The following is an 18,794-nucleotide window of genomic DNA, read 5'->3' as shown; positions in this document are numbered from 1 at the left end:
AGTTTCAATTTTATGCATGACTAAGTTGTTTAAAACAAAATTTAGTATAATATTCAGGATTGCCATGAAATCAAATGAAAATTTTATTAAGAATTCTGATGACCACTTGCTGTCACATATATGTACATATATAGATAGTCAAATTTTCATTAATTTTAAAATGAGCATTTACAAATCAGAGCATTATTGCTATTGTTTTGCAAGTATTTAGTTTCAGTTGATAAGATTCTTGAAGGTAACTGGTAATTTTTCTCTATCATCTCACTTTCACTTAGATTTTGCTTAACACAGTGAATGAGGATGTTTATCTACATCAATAAAATTTAGTCTCCATGGTTTCCTCATATTCCTGCTGTTCAAATATGAATAATTTACATATCCATTACTAAAATAGATAGATTAATAATCTTGGGGAAAATTTCAAAATATTCCCCCTTATTATGGTTGAATTATTGGTGAATTTGTTCTACTTAAATTATTCACAGAAGCAGTAAAATTACTGGGTTATTTTTAGTGATTAGAACATATTCATATTAAAAATCTGTATTAAAAGTTTCCTTTTCATGACAATATGGTAGACAGAAAAGGACTTACGAAAGAGCAAGTGCCGAAAAATTATTAAATAAACCCTATCAAGCAAACATTAGTATATAGCTGAGTTCTTAGTGAGGTACAGAATTCTCCAAGGGACACAAATGAGGGGAAACTTAAAACCAGCCTGGTGCACGTCCTAGACAACTTAGTGTTTGGGTGGAAGGCAGAAGGGAAATGGCTGTGGTTGGGAGAACAGTTTAAACATCAGCCTGGCTCATGAGAAAAGGCTTTCAACCAAATGGAGCAGGGCTGTGAAACTTCAGAATTAGTGGCTCGAGGAAGTGCTGCAATCTTAGTGAAAGACTCACCAGAAAAAAAAATCTAGACACAACAAAGGGTGTGACGATGAATCTTACCTATCTTCATCTGGATTCTAGATGCAAGTTTTTCAAAATAAGCAATTACACTTTGTGACCTGTTATCACCAAACTGCTCTCAGATTTGGAGTGAGTTAGAATTAAAACTATCTTCTTGGATCTGCCAAATTCATATCATTACTTTAAAAAGCACATCAGGTTAATACCTTTGGAAAGAATGAGATTCAAGAATCTTGCATTTTTAAGGTATTTGCAAGATTTTTATGAAAAAAATCATGTATTAAGGTAAGACTAAGTGATCGAATTTAATATGTTTATGGAAAAGAAGCATCTACATTGGAAAGATGTCGATTGTCATTAAATTAAGCTATAAATATTATGCAATAAATTGCAATCAAAGTAATTTTCATAGTGGATTTTGATGAACTGATTTTCAAGTATACATGAATGAGCAGAAAATTAAATATAGAAAAGTTTTTGAACAAAATAACAAGATGAGGGAATCTCTACTATGATATATCAGTTCTAACAATCATGTCAAAGGGATTAAGGCAATGATCTGGTGCTGGGTCAGTGGAGATAAATGTATTAATAAAAGAGAGTAGAAAGTGCAGAAATAGATCCCTGTTTGTATGAATATTTATATAATTTAGGCATACCAGTGCAAATTTGTGATGAAAAGTCATGATTCCTCAATATAATGCAATGAGAAGTCACCTGGTTGTGAACTGGATTAGTTCTTGCTAAATAGATTCCTAAAATACATCAAACACAAAAATAGCCTCCTTGTGCATTAAAGAAGAAAATGTAGAAAAAGTATGCATTCAATTATGTATGTGGCCCAATATAAGAAGTGTTTCTTACATAATACCAAAAAGTTAAATAAGGAGATACTGCTTTAATTTACATATTTTTGTGTGTATCCAAACACATCATATAACAATCAAAATGCGAACCACGGATTGAAAGAAGATATTTGCAGCACACAAAACAGAAAGATTAGTAACCAGGATATATAAAAGTGTTATAAAATAACAACTTAAAAAAACCCACTTATTAAAATTGATGAAAGATGCAATGTAAAATGGGGGAAACCTGAACATCCCATAAAGATGGGAAAGGCATTTGAGGCTGATAGAAGTGGGAAAATTAAGGTCACAATGAGGCACATTTGTACATACCTTCAGTTGGCAAACTTTTCAAATTCTAACAATAGCAAGTATTGGTAATGATGTGGGCCGAAGAGCATTCTCATAAATTTGTTAAGAGTGAAAGCTGTTACAACCAGCTGGAAGAAAATTCTGTACTATGTGATGGATTTGCAGCAATACATTTTCATACTCATGAGAAACAACTGGGAGGGCCCTCAGGGTTGGTTTATTTCCACTTTGTTAGCTGAGGAGAGATCCAGTTCAGCTGCATCTGGTCAACCTGCACCAAGACACAAGCCTGTGGCTAGTGCCAGCTCTCCTGGCAGGCAGGGCCATTTCTCTGGATGAGGACCTCGGTGCTCTGCATGTTAACGGTGTGGTTCCTGTGTCCAGTGATCCCTTCAAGTATCCTCGTTTCCCAGGTAAAATAGCTGTTTGCTGCCTCCATTAGGCTAACCTAATGACTTCACTGATGAGTCAGACATCCTGAAATGTTGGTACTGTTTATCTCCTGACCACTGGCCCACTTGTTTGCCCACTTGTTTCTCACCAGGGTGTATGGAGAACTTGCCATTTTTTGCTCACTAGGAATAATTAATGTGGTACTATGGACATACTACACTGACATAAAGTTTTCTGGGATGTCTGAAATACTAAGGCCTTTTTAACTATATTGTGTGTGGTCAAGAACAGAAGAGGTCATATAGCCTTTAGGCAAGAAAATTCGTAGCTGCTCTGCCTTGATGGGCAATGCTTGAGCACATGTACTGTGTAGCTGTCACATTCAAAATGAATGTGCAAGTAGAGCAACAAATCTGCATCAAATCTTCATGAAGCTTGCACATTCCCCTGCAGAAACTATTCTGATGATTCAGAAGGCTGCAGCTATGGGCAACTGGTCACTGGCAGCTTCATCGAGACAATACACTTGCATGTACATCACATTTTGTGCAGAGTGTTTTTGGTGAAACATCAAATCACCCAGGTGATTCAGCCCCACTGAAGCCAAGATTTGGTGTTCTGTGACTTCTGGCTTTTTCCTAAGCTAAAATTACCTTGAAGAGAAAGAGATTTCAGACTGTCGATGAAATTCAGGAAAATACGACAGTGCAGCTGATGGAGATTGGGAGAACTGTGTGAGGTCCCAAGTAAGTCCCCTTACTTTAAAGGGGACTGAGGCATCATTGTCCTATGTAGAGTGTTTCTTATATCTTGTATCTTCTTCAATGAATGTCTCTATTTTTCATGTTGCATGGAAGGATACTTTCTGGAAAGACCTCAGAGTTTTCTGTATTCATAAATAATCTTGGGGAACTGAATCCATAAGAAAATAACAAAGAACATAAATCAAAATTTTTAAAAAATCACATGAACAATTTTGATGTAATAGTTTTACTGCTTGCCAATATTAACAACGTAGAGCGAATTATACCACTTACAAATTTAAATTAATTACTCAGATATACTTATTTTAGAAATGTTAAGAGATTTCACCTCATTTTCACCTAATTTGAACATTCTGGAATTTAAAGGTATAAAATCATATGCACAAATTAATAATATTTTTACTGAATGTTCTTATGTATTCATCATAACTCCACTGTACTTAGATACATGTATTTTAAATTTTACATTTTGATGGTACCTGAAAGCAAATATATATAATCTCATGAGTGTGTCTGTGTACATCTATGTTTGGAGAAGATTTGGGCCTTATGTAATTTTTTTCTACAAGTTCAAATATTTCACTTAACATCCTAACATCTAATTTTATAAGCTAGTGCAACTATGATTCATAATAGTGACTGAGTTCTCTGGGAAATATATTATGTACTTACACTTTGCTAATGAGGGAAATATATCATATATTTGTAAAATATTCCCCAAAAGTAGCTGGTGAGAAAAAAAGTTTTAGTATATGGAGAAATGTTTATCATCCCGATTGACACTTGTTGAAGTCTAACTAACTGAAGAGTTTATAAAATGTAATGCTTAATACAACAAACAAATCCTATAGACACATTAAATTTTTTGATGTCTGTCATTGTCTGAGGGGGAGTGTTTTCAGGAACAACTATAAAGGACACGTGAACACAACCAAAGGGGTGTAAGATCAAGTGCTGGAAGTGGGAATGGGTGGGGTGGGGGAAGTGGGGGGGAGGATAGAGACAACTGTACTTGAACATCAATAAAAAAATGTGGGAAAGAAAAAAAAAGATAAAAAATAAAGTAAAATGATATCCAGAAAAGATGTTTTGCTGTCTGTGAAGTGCTTTTATATTGATGGCAGCAATAGCACAGAAAAAAATATTTTTAATTTAATTTAAAAACAGTGTGTGTGTAAAGTAAAAAACAACTTTAAATTACCATAATTAAAGTTAATTCTGGGGAAAATAAACATTGTTTCTTCATAGTGAATTTCAGAAGAAAAGTCATATGCATTATAAGCAATTTAGCCATATTTTCTCCATGGTAAACGTTGTTCAAGTACAAAGATCAGTGTAGCAGTGCCCTCATCACGCCGTTAGCCTTCCTTCTGCCTTGGAAAGATCCTATTCTGCAGGGATTCCACTGATGAAGTTTTGGTGCTGAGACGATGACAGCTTCCTCGGAGCAGAGACCACCAACGCACTCGTGTTGTACTGCACTGTAAGAAGGGTGCCAAGTTGTGTGCGTCTGCTTTAGACACAAGCTGTTCATGACAAAAAAAAAGGGGGGGGAGTAAGAAGCAAATACTTTTTAGATAGAATCTATGAGGTCCTGGCACACTTGAAAGATTAATTTCTTTTCCCACACTATCAAAACAGTGTAACCATTTCCTTCTGAGAATGAACAAGATTAATAAACAAACTTGTGTCAACTTTATTACCAACATGCATATAGAAAAATATCATTTTCAAAAACATGTCTGCAGTGCAGTCATGCCTTAATGTTCAAATTCTCTCATTTATTCCAAAATAAAATTATTATTTTAGTGTGACCTTATTCCAGGTACTGTGTTTGTATCTACTCATATTTATAATTTTTGTTTAAAAATGTTTTGATAATTACAGAAAATTTCTCCACATTAAAACTAACACATTCTGAATCACGGTTCAGTGATGTTTCACGTTAAAATGTTGGGTCATTTATCTTTTTTCCCCACCCTAATTCTCTCTAGTTTTGTTACTCTTTTACATTTATTACATTGCCAACAAACTATCTTTTAATTTTTTGATAATTTTTTATTGACCACTTAACTCATGTAAGTTTAAAGACAATTTCTTATTCATCTGGGTCTCCCATGCTTCTAATACAATTACCAAGAGATAGCATGACTAAAATATATGTTCATTGCAAAAAATATATAATCAATTAAAAATACAGTAAGAAGTGGTACATGTGCACAATGGATTGCTACTCGACCATAAAAAAATGGCTGCCATTTTACAACAATGTGGACAGACCTTCAGAATTCCATACTAATAAAGACAAGTGAGACTAAAAAAGTCAGGAGCTACGTGATTTTGCTGCATGTGGGATATAAAACAGACAGCAACAAACATGCAAAGAAAAGCTCACAGACACAGACAACAGCATGGTGGTTACTGGAGAGAAAGGGTGTTTACTGAGGGGCAGGTTGTGAGAGTGAAGGGGTACAAATACATGGTGACGGAAAAGGATGTGACTGTGGGTAGTTAACACACACTGCCATTTACAGATGGTGTGTCATAGAACTGTACACATGAAAACTATATCATTTTGTTAACCAGTGTCACAACAATAAATAAAATAAAATGTTAAAACATGTATGATATATAGTAAGAAGATAGGGAGGATTCAACAACCAAATATTCATATGAGAGTACTGATAAAGTTCTATGAATTATACATCTATAAACATATAAATATATTCATTTATTTTGAATTTGTACAGCATCATGGGTCTTATGCTATTATCCTTCATCTTTTACATTGCATTTTATTTTAGTTATGTTTATTTAATAATTTAATAAAGTAATGAGTGAATAATTAATCATTGTATTCTTTCTATCTTGGTAGATACAAGAGAAACCATGTCCTCATTATCTGGAATGAGTGGTCAGATTGGGCAAAGAAATCACACCACCCCCAAAATTTGACTAATTCAATGCAATTTAAAATCAAGGCTGTTATTATTTATATTGCAAGATATAGTTATTATAGCTATTGACATAGATACATATTAATATTAATTTTCTTGAAGACTATTGTTATAATTTGCTCTGTAATTTCCAAGTATAAAAATCAATGTGTTTGTAAGTCTTAAGTCATCATTAGTCTCTTAAATTGATTTTCCTTTTGTAACTATATTTATTCTTCTTTACGCTTATTTTTATTCTTAGATGTTTCATATAATTTTTAAAATCTGTCATGATAGCTTTCTAAGACTTTAATATTTTTCATAGACACTTAGATATTCTAAATGATTCAGAAGTTCAAATATATATATGACATTGGTATTTTTAAAATTAATTTCCTCTAGTTTTTTCATACTTATTTCCATTTTTAGAAATAGGCTTATTGCTTCTTTTTTAAAACATTTACTTATTTATTTACCTATTTTTAGGGAGTGGAAGGGAGGGAGAAAGAGACAGAGAAAAACATCAATGTGTGGTTGCCTCTCAAACACCCCCCAGCTTGCACCCAGGCATGCGCAGTGACTGGAAATTGAACCAGCAACTCTTTGGTTCGCAGGCTGGCACTCAATCCACTGAGCCACATTTGCCAGTGCTGATTGCTTCTATTCCAATTGTTCTTGTGTCTCTTAAATACCAAAAGTCAAGTTTATGTTTCTTTCTTTAATAACACTGTTTTTCTGTGTCTTTTTAAAACATTGTTGAGTTTCTCTGTAGTAATGGGAATTTTCAAATTTTTCCTACAAATCACTTGCTGGCTTGATTTTCTGCCTTGAGAGTTCTGATCAGTGATCAGCTTTATAACACCTTTCTGTCTTTCCTAATGACTTCTTTTACATCTGGTCTTTGTAATATTTTCTATTATTTTTAATTTTGCCCTATGCTTTTATGTAGTTTCATAGACTTTTAAAAATTAAATTCTATCAATTCAATAAATGTCATTAAATTAAATTTAATTTTTTAAAAGCAAATGGTTTCTAAATTTTATTTCTATCACTCATTTTTAATGTTTATTCACTTTTTCTAAAGTTGGAGTACTTTTAAAATTTTGAGTTTGTTTGCCTTCTTGGTTGGTTTGGAGGGAAGTTCGTGTTATATTTATTTTCAGTCTTTTCTCTTTGTATTCATTTTATACAAAGAATGGTCTCTCTAGAGTTGGGGCATTAACTACATAGTAATATTGGTTTTGGTTTCCTCATTATCTACCTATGTACTGGTAGAAAGTTTGTCCTATACCTAACACACAAAGTTTTGGGTCGTTTGTAGACTGTTTGTTGTAACTCGAAGAGTGAGGATAGGTAGCTGAAACTGGTATCTCATCAGGGAACTTTGTTTACCACACTGCCTCTCTTTCGTTTCCTATTTTGGTTAAACAAACAACCAAGGCAGAATAGCACAGTGAGTGGCTCCAAAGGCCTTGATTGGAAGTCACATTTCACCACTGCAGAGTGTGGGCCCATAAGAAGGTTTTCTCTCCTCTCTCTGCTTACATTTCTTCATCTACAAAATGAGGCTAAACATGGTAATTATAGCATAACATTGCAGCGAGAACTGAGTTAACATATGGGGTCTGGCAGAAGTAACGCCTGCTTGTGTGTGGTTGGTAGGGTAATAGTACGGGTGTAATAACTTATAGTTTTAATTTAAACCTTTCTCTTAAAATATCATTTGGTGTGCTTGAGAGTGATATTGTTATGTTACAGAGTTTCATGTTTATGATTTTGTAATAAAGATTTTGTAATTAAAAAGGGGTTTTATTTGTGTTAAATCCTATATATGCAAATTACACGGAGGAAAACCTACAGGGGAAAAAGTACTTTTATTTATCATCAGCTATTATTATTACCATTCGTATCAATACTATCATGACGAAATACATATTTTCAACTATCTGACTTCTGTTTCCTTTCCCTTTATTGACAAGATCAAGATCACACTCCTGTCTGATTAATTTTTAGGGTTAAGCTTTGACCGCACCTCAAGGATTTTGCCAACCATAGCACTACTCTGTAACTCCACAGGTCACTCAGTGCTTTGGCCAAATTCTTCAGATTTCAGAAAAAAACTATTAGACTAATTCAAATGAAGCCTTTCTCCCAGTTTCCCCTACGTCCCTCAGCCTTTACTCTTCCTCTAAATCAATTAGTGTCAGTGTCAGACTTGAACACTTACTTGATACCAATGCTGGGTTTTTTCCCTGAGCACCAACAAGCCAGGGAGAATCCGTGCAGAATGGAGGAAGGATTCCTCAGCCATTGACATGTAGACAAGTGACACTTTTATTTACAATAGTGCAATTCTAGGCTTCTTGGTATTTTTCTGCTCATACAATGCAAATTGTCACTAAATATGAGGGTTGGGGCAATAGGGGTGAAAGCAGATACTATGTTCTTTACATGGCCATTTTGCCTAGAAGTATGAACAAATTAAATTATATGTCATTTGACATTTCTGAAACACAGAATCAGCAGTATCCTGTCCTATTGTTTTTCCAATCGTACATTGTATTCTCAGGATCATGGTTTTGTACGTTCATCCTCTTGACAAGCACTCACCCCATTTCCACCTGACGCCAGGGAATGAACAGTGTAAACAGACATGTTCTCTCTCCTAGAGGAACTTAATGTCGTCAGGAGGAAAAGGAAACCCATGCAAGCCAATATTCCTGTGTGAGACAATCACAGGTTAAAGCAAAGACATAGAGGGAGTAAGAATCGATGCTGCCATAGAGAATAAAGGGGTTTTTAACCAGGGTGATCGAGGGACTGCCCATGGGCTTCTGGCATGAGAGCGGGCCTTGTTACGCTGGGGCTGAGGGGAGAGGTGGGTTGCAGTGGTGGAAGAAGTCCACTGGTTTGGAGAGGTGTGGGTCATAACAGGACGCTTGAGAAACAGGGCATTTTGGAGCTACATGAAGAATTGCAAGCCTTCATGTGTAAAAGTCTGGTTTGATTTGTGAAGAAATCACTCTCACTGGAAGCTGTTGGGAAAGAGAAAGTATATTGATGGACAGGGCTGTGAGTCCGAGAGGGGATGGGAGCAGCTGGACCATGAGGTTGTTTACTAAAAGAACAGTAGAAGAGTAATAGTTTTAAAAGCAGTTTTTATTATGCAACTAAATGCATTTTCCCTGAGAACATGCAAGAACTTAGCTTCCTATTAATACATAAATAGCAATTTATCAGAAATTGCTTAATAGTGTTCCTATTTACTACCTTTTTTCCCTGTTTCCCTTTTCTTTATTAATTTATATCCCCTTTATTCCCTTTCTGTAATGGTGACTTAGTTTTGTAAAGACAAGCAAGCAGTACCTGATTTTCCTTTTGAACAAATTCATCAATTATGCTTATGATTATATGAGAAATCAACAGAGGCCAAAGCAGAAGAGTCATCAGTGCCCTTCAAATGTTCTTTGAACTGGTGTTAGACTTTTTCAATTTTAAGTAAAAATACCCTTAAATAGTTCTTTATACAGACACAATTAACCCATGCTAATTTACTCAAAGAAAATCAATACAAGTTAATGTGGCACCTGAGTTTCTGAATCTGCCGATGTCTAATGTTTTGGAAAATACAAATTATTAAAATTAAGACAAGGCTTCTTGCCATATTTCTCATGTTCACACCACAAAAGTGCTTTTCTTTTTCATCCCTCCTGTTGCTGAAAAGATAATGGATAAAGAGTTTTTTCTTTATTTTTGAAAAAAGAAGCTATGATTCTGGAATGTGTAAATAGTGAATGTTAGATCTATGCTTAGATCTTTATTGCTGAAAATAAAGTAGACATCATAGAGCTTTTCAGAATTTGCTTAAATCTTTTTTTTTCCCTGCACTGCATTTACATTTTCAAACCCCAGCCTTGCAGTCCTGAGTTCTCCAGAGTGATGTTTTCTTTAAAGCAGGTATTTGATGACATCCCTCCTTCGCTTTAATCCTGCAGTAATTTACCATTGCAATAAACATAAATCGCAAAGGCTATAGTCTTTCCTATCTCCCCAATCTCATTTATCACCACCTTTCTCAATTAATTGTGCTCCAGAGTTGTTGGTTTGCTTCCAGCGTGTTTCTTGAACATCTTCCACTTTGATCCAGGTTTTGTGTTGATTGAGTTCTTTCACCCACAGTCTGCAATCTGAAAAAATTCTGCATTGCCAGCTACCGGCAGCCTGGGTCCCAAGGAAAGCAGATCAAGGCCGAAGGTGTACTTAAGTGCCAGCCTCTGGTATTACACTACTCATTTGATGTCAACAGCCCTATAAATTGTCATATTGCTTATCTTGCTGATGTGTTAATCCACACCCCTGTTTGTGTCTCTGTTGGAAATGTATCTTCTTAGGAGAACTTTTCCTAACCACCCAAGATAAAGCAGGCCCTAACCTGAATGTTCGACCTACCCTAGTTTTTTGTTTTTATTTTTTTCACTGCACTTATTAATATCAATGTTTATATTGATTTCTATTCACTTGCAGATGTGTTTATTTTCTGTCCTACAGCAGGGCAAACTCAATACATATAGACCCTTGGTCTGCTTGACTTACTTCAGCTTTGGGGATGGGCTCAGCAATAGCATATGCTTAATAAATGTTTGTAGAAAGATGGGTAAAGGAAAAAAGAATGAATAGATTCGCAGTCACAATGTAAATTAAGAATTGAACAACTTTTTAAAAAGCACACATCTAGCTCAGAGGTGTATGAACCACAACCAGTGGGCAAATCAAGCCCACAGCCTGATTTTGTGTGGTCTGGAGAGCTAAGAAGAGTTTTTACATCTTGAAGTGTTGTGAAATAAACAAGGGAGAATATGAAACAGGCAGCACGTGGCTGCAAAGGGTAGACTATTTACTCTCTAGGCCCTTATAGAGTAAGTTCGCTGACACTCTTCCAGATTAAATGCTCACTGCTGTCAAGGGTTACTTGACTGGATTGGAATGACTCCCTTCTTCAATTTCCTCCCATCAATAATTGGTGTTTTGGATCAATAGACTTCTTAATTTTATTGTGCTTTAGACTTTTTTAAATCCTTCTGAAAGGTGAATGGAGCAAGTGTAGTTAACCACCTGTACTTTCTCCTTAGTCTCCCATGGGCTAGGGGACAGAAAAGAGAACGTAAGAATGAATAGCTATGGGAATTCATGCAAAACAATGTACAAAGCAAGCTATGTCTCCAGGAAATCTGAACCAATGTAAACACTGTCTTGAACTTCAACAAAAGATATATTGAATCATCTATGGCCATAGCACCCTGAACGTGCCCGGTCCTGACAGATGTCTGAGATATGTTGCATCAAAAGCCTTATCAAGTTCAAATGCAAATGTCTCTTCCTGAACCTTCACACATATACCCCAGTTGTTAACATATAAAGAAGATAAATATAAGGAAAGTCAATGATCAATTAGAATAACATTTTCATATAATTGAAAAGCAATGATCTCTTGGCAGCCTGGCTAGATTCAAAACCTACCTCCTCCGTTTACTAGATAAGTGTCTCTGAGCACATTTAGCCATTTTTTAAATGTGTGAATTAGTGATAATAGAGTTCCTACTGCATAGAATTGGCAGGAGGGTTATATGTATTAATATATGTTACATGCTTAGATAATCATGCCTGGCTTATAGTATATATCTTGGCTAAATAAAACAGAATTTCATTGCATATTTAATGTATTGTTTATCATGTCCTTTAGAAAATTAAATTGAATGGCAGACGATGTATCACCACAATCACATTTTCTCATATTTCTATAGCATACATGTCTAATGGAGGTTGCATAATAATTAACCTCATTGCATTCCACAGCTAGTTCACTGCCTGACATGATGTATTTGTTTTAAAAAATATTTTATCATTGTTAAAAGGAAAAACCCTGTCTTTACATGTAAATTTAAAGATTAAAAACTTCATTTCACTTTCAAAATTATTTTACTTTAATACATCAAAATAAAAATGCACAGAAAGGTCCTTATTGGTCACAATTCTCTTAATGATTTAAGTCACAGAAAAGCACAATAAAGAGAACCTCTGTGATATATTAAGAAGAAAGAACCTTTCTCATGTGAGAAATAACAATATGCTTCAATGCCCTAACCGGTGTGGCTTAGTTGGTTGGGAATCATCCTGCAAAACAAAGGATCGCCAGTTCCATTTCTGGTCAGGGCATGTGCCTGGGTTGTGGGATCAGGACCCGGGAAGTCCCCCTCTCTTTCTCCATCCCTTCCCATTTCTAAAAATGAATAAATAAAGTTTAAAAAAATAATATGCTCAAATGTTGTTACTTCCTTGCTGTTGCTATTGCTATTTTTTTTTCTCTCAGGTTAAAAAGATAATGCAAGAGTAGAAATGAAAGCTGACTCAGCAACAGAAGAGTCTCCCTAGACTCACTTCCTGTAAGAACTTTGTCCATTAAATACCACCCAAAGCCTGATGATGTCAAATTTTATCTCCACACCCAGAGACCCTATTTTTCCTTGCAATAGTTTTTACCTTCTTTGACATTTCAAACAACACATCCAGAACCAAATTCTTCATTTGTTCCCTAAACTTTTTTCCCAGTCTTCTCCATGTTACTCAATAGCACATATGTCTTTCAGTTTCTTTCCTTTAAAAAAAAAAAAAGATTTTATTTATTTATTTTTAGAGAGGGAAGGAAGGGAGAAAGAGAGAGAGAGAGAGAGAGAAACATCAATGTGTGGTTGCTGGGGGCTGTGGCCTGCAACCCAGGCATGTGCCCTGACTGGGAATCGAACCTGTGATGCTTTGGTTAGCAGTCCGGGCTCAATCCACTGAGCTACGCCAGCCAGGGCCCTTTCAATTTCTTGAAAGAAACACGTTGGAGGCTGTAGGAGAGAAGCAAAGCCCAGTGAGGGAGAGCCATACCCTGAAGCCAGGCATTGGAATCCAGGATCTGTCACATGAAAGATTCTGACTTCAGCAAGTTATAGACTCTCATGATATCTTAATTTCCTCATGTCCAAATTAGAAAAATAACAAGTGCTACTAAAAAAGTCTTTCAAATAAAATTAAAGTAGATAATACAAGTAAAACACTTAAAACAGTGACATGTTGTTCATCATTGGTGCACAATTAACTGTTAGCAAATATTTACATCACCCTGGGCACATTCTGTCCCCTCGCAACCTAGATCATATTCATCAACAAATTCTGTCGGAACCACCTCCGTGTTACAACAGGACCCGGAGATGTCTTATAACCATCTCTGCTGTCCTATTGCTGAGTGAGCGGGAGGCTTTACACTGTCCTCTTACTTCCAACCTTAATCTGACTAGTCTCCTCTGCTTACAACTTGCCAATGGTTACCAAATTCATTTCCAGCAAAATCTAAAGGCATTATAATGCTAATGGGAAACCACTGTGTCCAGGGTCACTTGACCTCTGGATAGGCAGGCTCTGTCACTCTTCATGCCTTCCTGGCACTGTGACGCCTCACGGCCTTTGCACTTGTCCTTTTCTTCACCTGTAACTACAGGACATTTTTTTTCCCATATCCTTAAGGTGCTTATTCAAAAGTCTCTTCTCTCTGAAGTCTTCCTGAACCTTTTAAAAATTAGACACCACTCACAAACACACATGCACCTGCTCTGTCCAACTTGCTTGCTCATCTGTGTACCACTTCCGTGTGATCAGATACACTGCACAGTTTCCTTATTTAACTGTGTGCATCACGTCACTCATGTACACACACCACAATGGCAGTGAGATTTGGTCAGTGCTTTTATTCTTTTCCTTCCTGCTCTGCTTATGCTGCTTGTAATAAACTGGGTATGTAGTAATTATATGACAAATAAATGAATGGATAAATGGTTAAAATACAATATCTAGATTTATTCAACATAAATTGACTGATGTGTTACTATGTGCTAGCCCCTAGGTATGTAGAATTTAGAATATTGGACCTGCTTGCACACAACTTGGCATGTATGGGTGAGACAAAACAGTAGAGAATGCGACCATATTTTCTTAAGCGCAATGATAAAGTTTAGTAGTTATAGCGGAGCATGTAAAAATGAACCTGAATATTTCATATTTTACACTCACACATATTCATGCCTATTTGTATATGTGGATCTTCTTCTGAAATGAGCATGTGTATACTTGGCAGCGCCTGGTCTTTGGTTTAAAGGTTCTTGCTCCTCTCTTTATTGTTTGTTTTAAGTTTTTAAATATAATTACCGATGCTTTTTCTGAACAGGTCTCTGGAATCAGTTAAGTAAGTATTCATTTCTATTGTGTGGAACCTCTGGGTGATGGGAGATCAAAGACTTTGCCCACTTGGAAGCTGCAGGTTTAGTAAGTTTGTTTATATGTATTGTTCTCTGTGAGCAGATACATTTATGAGACATCAGAGGTTGCTAGAAGAAGATTGAAGTGCATTGCTAGAAAGTAATCATTATGCAGGGGTTTCTGGCAGGAAAATCTAAACTGCTCAAACGTTACCCCCTTCAGACTCATCGGGGTGGCGGGGTGGCGGCGGCAGCACAGTCTCCCCGCTGCAGACGGACGTTTCACCCTCGTTGAACGGCTGGAGCCCGTGTCACCCTCAGGGGACGTCTGAGCCGTTCATCACGGAATGCAAAACCATCATAGTAAAGGGAATAATCATAAGGTAAAGTGAAAAAAAACAACTTAAGGCAGGAACTAAAATATAATTAAGACTGCTAATGATGAAATATAACATGAGAAAAAAATTCACATTCTGAAACCAAGACGATTTTATATAGATCTGGCCGAGCTCCTCCATGGCCTAACTTTGGGCCGTCAACTTGATACACGGAAGGCACCAAGCTCAGTGATGATTTCAAAGCACATTCCATAGTAATGTATTGATTGAACTTTAAGGCCTTTATGGTGTGACCTAGATGGTAACTTTCGATGCATAGAAATTTAATGAACTATAAAAATATTAAACTCTTAAAAATAATAGTCCCTCCTTTCTTTGCTTTTTCCATATATTTGAGATATATTTAAAATATTTTAATATGCTTATATATTATACATATTTAAATGCCTATATATAAATATTCACATGTGTATATATACATATGTAGTGATATAAATAATATGCCAGTGAATATATATGTATATATGAATATATGAATATATATTCACTATAATATCAGGGTTATTTCTTGGGTAAAATTCTCATGGGTCCTGTTATGAAGACCATGTTCCCATTAATAGCCAAGTACTCCTCATGGGGAAAGAAAAGCGCAGTATAATTCCAACTTCTGTTTCCACCTCTGCTTGTAGACAGGGGCCACTCTTAAAGGGGTAGCTGCTTTGTAGCCAACCCGTAGCGACTATGTGCAGCCTCTATCCCTCAAGCATCCAGTCAAAAAAGAAAAAGGAACACAGGTCGTTTTCAAAGACACGTTATTACAAGATCATAACTAAACCAGTGTTGGGAAACTAGTAAAGGAAAAAACAACACTGCGTTAACACTGAGTTAGCACTGAGGAGATATTTAAGAAGCAAATGTCTCCTCTAAGATTGGGAGAAGAACGGGAAGGAGGTTGAGTATATCAGAATCCAGAAGAGAGGCCCTATGACCTCTGAGGATGCCAAGAAATCTAGAAATTAAAATTAGTGAAAAGGCGAAGGGATATTGCCAAGTCAGTGCTGATGGGAACAAAGGGGAGGGGCAAGTCTCTTCCCTCCTCCAGTCGTTCAGCGTCTGTTTATTCCCCCTATTGACAGAAAACTGCAAGGAGCCAGGTGATGAATGAGAACTGTGGTTTCCATTGTCCCAGCCCCCGACAACACAATAGAGTCTAGAAGGCTGAATTCAAAGTACGAAGCAATAGCTTAATAACTGGCATATTGATTAAGTACGCAATTTTAACTTGCAGGTGTTTGAAGACTCAATTACGTTATTTCTCCAATAATGACTACCAACGATGTTCTATCGATACTCCCACCTTTACCACTGGGTAGCTAACTTCCTTAATGGCGTATCAGTTTAATCCTATACATCATAGGTACAGTTATTGACACAGATACTTTTAGATCTTACCACTTGACCTTTTCCTTTCATATTTTCAAGTTCACATTTTATTCAATGCTTTCCTCTCTCAATTTCAGTCCCTCACCAGTGCAAGTTAAATGGATATCCGGAGCAGCCTGGGGTGTAATCGGGGCCCAAATCCTGTTCTTTCACCTGCCTCCTTGCATTCCTATGCTTACTATTCAGGTTGTGATAGGAAGCTATTAAGAGAAAACAAATACCATCTCCTTTTATGACTCTCTGTAGTAAATTTGATGTCTGCTCCTTGGTTACTCATACTTACTTTTCTAGTTTATTTTCTATTTGTTCAGTTGGCAGTGGTGGTGGCAGGAGAAGGCCCTGCTTATTTCTAAGTAGTCTAAGCAATGCTGGTCCGCTGAAAGTTCAAATAATGTCTGGCTGTCCCAAATTACACAAGTGCCTCTTTGCTCTGTGCTGGGTTTGTGCCCCATAATTGCAAATGTTTCTGACTCACGGCCCTGAACCTTATGTACAAGAGATGGTGAACTATCTGTGACTCTTTGGCACTGAGTGTTGTTGGTGGGTGCACTTGCCCGCACTTCTCTCCGCTGTCCCCCCTGCCAAGTCTTGCCCAGGGTCTTGTCCATTTCTGGCAGCCCTGGGAAGATCAGGGTATTCAGGGAGTGAGCAGACATTCAACCAGAAAAATCAACATTAGACTCTGTACAGCCACTCACTCACTTTATGAGATACTGTCTTGTGCCCAAGCCAAAGGCTGTCACTGGCCCCCTTCCATTATAACTTATATTCATCCAGGTGGTGACAGAGGGGATGGTAGAATTACTTCTGTTGCAATTGGAACTCTAAGATTGTCTTTGAGATTCAGCTGTCTCTAATAACTGGGAGTTCCCCATACTTACATGATTGGGCCCTTCACACACTTTGTTCTCTACCCACTCCAGGAGCCCCACTCCACACCACTCTGTGTACATGAATCCATTTGGTCATAACAACAGCGCATGGAGTGTAGTTGCTACTCTCCTCTAAAAATAGGAAAACTGATAGTTCTGTAGCTAGTAAGTGATAGATCTAGATTTAAGAGAAATTCATGTCTAATCAAACTTGTCACTTTACCTGGCAACTCTGGCTTGGCCTTCAGAACATGTAAGGAACTCGTATTTGAACAGGTTGGAAAGGGATCTAAATGTGATTCCTCTCTGAGTGTGGAGTTCCTCTCCAGGGATTAATATAAATGGTAAGGAGAGGAATGTGGCTCCATAGTATCTGAATAAAATGAGTAAATCCTAACATGAATTTTAATTTTGGCTTTTTTTTCTTTTTAAAATTAGTATATTTGAACTAGGAAGTTAATCTTTTCATGTCAAATTTCACTAGTAAATAGAAGAAACAATAGTTTCTATTTCATTGGATCAATGTGAGGACCAATTAACTAGTTACAAATAAAGAGCATGGAATGCTTCTGGGCACAGAGTAAGCTCACATCAATTCTATTATTATCATCACCCCACTTGTGCAGGAAACGCATATGATCTGGGCACACAGCAGAGGCCTCGGCATTTCAGTACTTTGGTACCAACTCCAAAAATCCTTCAAACTTTGTGAGTTGCGAAGTGTTGTCTCATTTTGTGGATTGCATAAAGAACCATGGAAACCTCCTCTATCTATACCACTTCCCATCATTTTAGAAATTCATTCATATTTCCTTGGTTCTGTTTAAAAATTTGGGTTGGTTTTAGGAATACTGGTTTGGTCTTTCTTTTTTGTTACCTCATTAGGGAAACGGGGTTGCTGTATTGCTTTACTGCTTCCCTCCCTCCCTCCCCGCCTCCCTCCTTCCCTTCCTTCCTAGAATCAGATAAGAGCCACCAGGTATAGCCACTCCAGATTACACAGAGCTGTTAATTGTGAGTCATGCAAACCCCGGTTGTCTTGCTCCAACCTGCCAGCCAGAAGGAGGGACAGGTAAGGATCATCCTCCTTGATGATGGGTTGCCATGTTCTGGTTTCACACTACTATCTCCACAATTTCAGCCCTTGCTTTCAAAGAAATTTTTGCAAGACTGCCAGTTGGAATATGTAATTACCATTTCAGCTCGGCTCTGAAAGGGAAAAACAACTGTGGCATACAAACTTCTGCCAAAGTCAGTTCTCTCACCCAGAAATGCCTGAAATACTCATCAGAGTGCTTTCAGTTTCACTAAAGGAGAAAAGAAGAAGGCAAAAATGATCAAAACGAATGTTTCCCACCTTATCACTCTCAGCTGTTGGTCAAAACTAAGGTGGAGAAAATGAGTGAACTGAAGTAGGTGCATCAACATGGACATGTCCCTAATACAGTATTAAATGAAAGTAAGTTGCAAAAGGATATAGTCTGTATCATAAAATTTATTTCTAAGGTTAACAAATAAAACCATACTCAGTGTTATTTAGTGATAAAAAAATGTAATAAAATTTAAAACCACCCATGGAGATAATGTGTACCAGATTTCAGGTGAGTCTGTCTGTTTTGTTTGGTCCATTCGCTGTGTCCCCAGCCAGAAAGGGGGCAAAGGGGGTCAAGTACATGGTACTGC

General features: G+C 36.8%; 1 non-coding gene across 1 annotated transcript; it reads right to left on the bottom strand.

Annotated features, from left to right (window-relative positions):
* Positions 1-18,071: 18,071 nt before the first annotated feature.
* LOC123818993 lies at positions 18,072-18,206 on the bottom strand. Its single transcript, XR_006785753.1, has one exon. It is a non-coding gene; the product is annotated as a U8 small nucleolar RNA (small nucleolar RNA).
* Positions 18,207-18,794: the final 588 nt, after the last annotated feature.

Source organism: Phyllostomus hastatus, unplaced genomic scaffold, assembly GCF_019186645.2.
Source record: "Phyllostomus hastatus isolate PE091 unplaced genomic scaffold, TTU_PhHast_1.1 phas_contig_29, whole genome shotgun sequence".
NCBI lineage: Eukaryota > Metazoa > Chordata > Mammalia > Chiroptera > Phyllostomidae > Phyllostomus > Phyllostomus hastatus.
Note: the sequence above shows the minus strand (reverse complement) of the source record. Positions and strands in the feature narration are given on the sequence as shown.